General features: G+C 38.5%; 1 non-coding gene across 1 annotated transcript; it reads right to left on the bottom strand.

Moving 5' to 3' along the window:
* Nucleotides 1-426: 426 nt before the first annotated feature.
* On the bottom strand, nt 427-499 carry TRNAF-GAA. The gene has a single exon. It is a non-coding gene; the product is annotated as a tRNA-Phe (tRNA).
* Between the last annotated feature and the right edge of the window lie 480 nt (nt 500-979).

Raw genomic sequence — 979 nt, 5'->3', positions numbered from 1 at the left:
TCCCCCTTTTTGTGGGTTCTATCTTTACTAATGATAGAATAGTTAGGTGGTGTTATTTCAGAATCTTTTATATGGGGTTTTAACCAAGTTTCAGAGATGGACAGGATGTCAGGTTTATTATATATAAGCCAGGCATGGAGGTTTGGGATTTTGTTAGCTATACTTTGGGAGTTTAAAGAGGTAAGTTCATAGTTTTATAGTTTTAGTACTAAGCTAACTGCCCTTCCGAGCCATTTTAAGCCTAGGCAATTATCCCTTGTAAGACTCAAACCCTGCACCTTGTGTTTGTAAGGCAAATACCTTAGCCATTAAGCCATCCTCCCAACCCTTTTTTTTAATTTTTAATGTATATGTTGAGGATCAGACTTTGAAACACACATATTGACAAAGACCTGACTGCTGGGTTGAAATCTCATAAACACATGCTGCTGACACCCAGGATTGAACCAGAGACCTTTAGATTTTCAGTCTAATGCTCTCCCAACTGAGCTATTTCAGTAGTATGGACTTGTCTATAGTGGGTGGTGGTGGGGGGCCTGGGTTAGGGTGAATATCTCCAGATAATAGAATGGTAATTAGATGTAGGATTAGGTTGGAGAGGTAGTTGGACTGCTTAGAATATAGGTTGAGCTTTATTATAATTGTGAAGGATTTGTTAGTTACTAAGGGGGTAGAATATTTATGAGGAGTAATAAGTTTGTATGGAAAGAGTAGATGTTTTTTTATAGGATATAGGTAGGGAGATATTGGGATGTGTGAGTATAAGAGTGGTGAGGTAAAATGGTTGGTTATATGGAAGGATTGTGAGTGGTTAGTATTAATGGGCTGGGTGAGGTAGTAGATGTAGGATATGTTGAGAAGTAGTAGTAAAATGGAGAAGGATGAGGGTTTTGAAAGCATGGTGGGATAGGGCTGTTAAGAGTAGGTATGTTGTGGCTGAGTAATTTACAGGTGCAAGAGAATTTTATGTTACAGAGGG

Source organism: Protopterus annectens, chromosome 2.part2 (assembly GCF_019279795.1).
Source record: "Protopterus annectens isolate FY-2018-M chromosome 2.part2, PAN1.0, whole genome shotgun sequence".
NCBI lineage: Eukaryota > Metazoa > Chordata > Ceratodontiformes > Protopteridae > Protopterus > Protopterus annectens.
The sequence above is the reverse complement of the archived record's forward strand: the minus strand, read 5'-3'. Positions and strand labels throughout refer to the sequence as shown.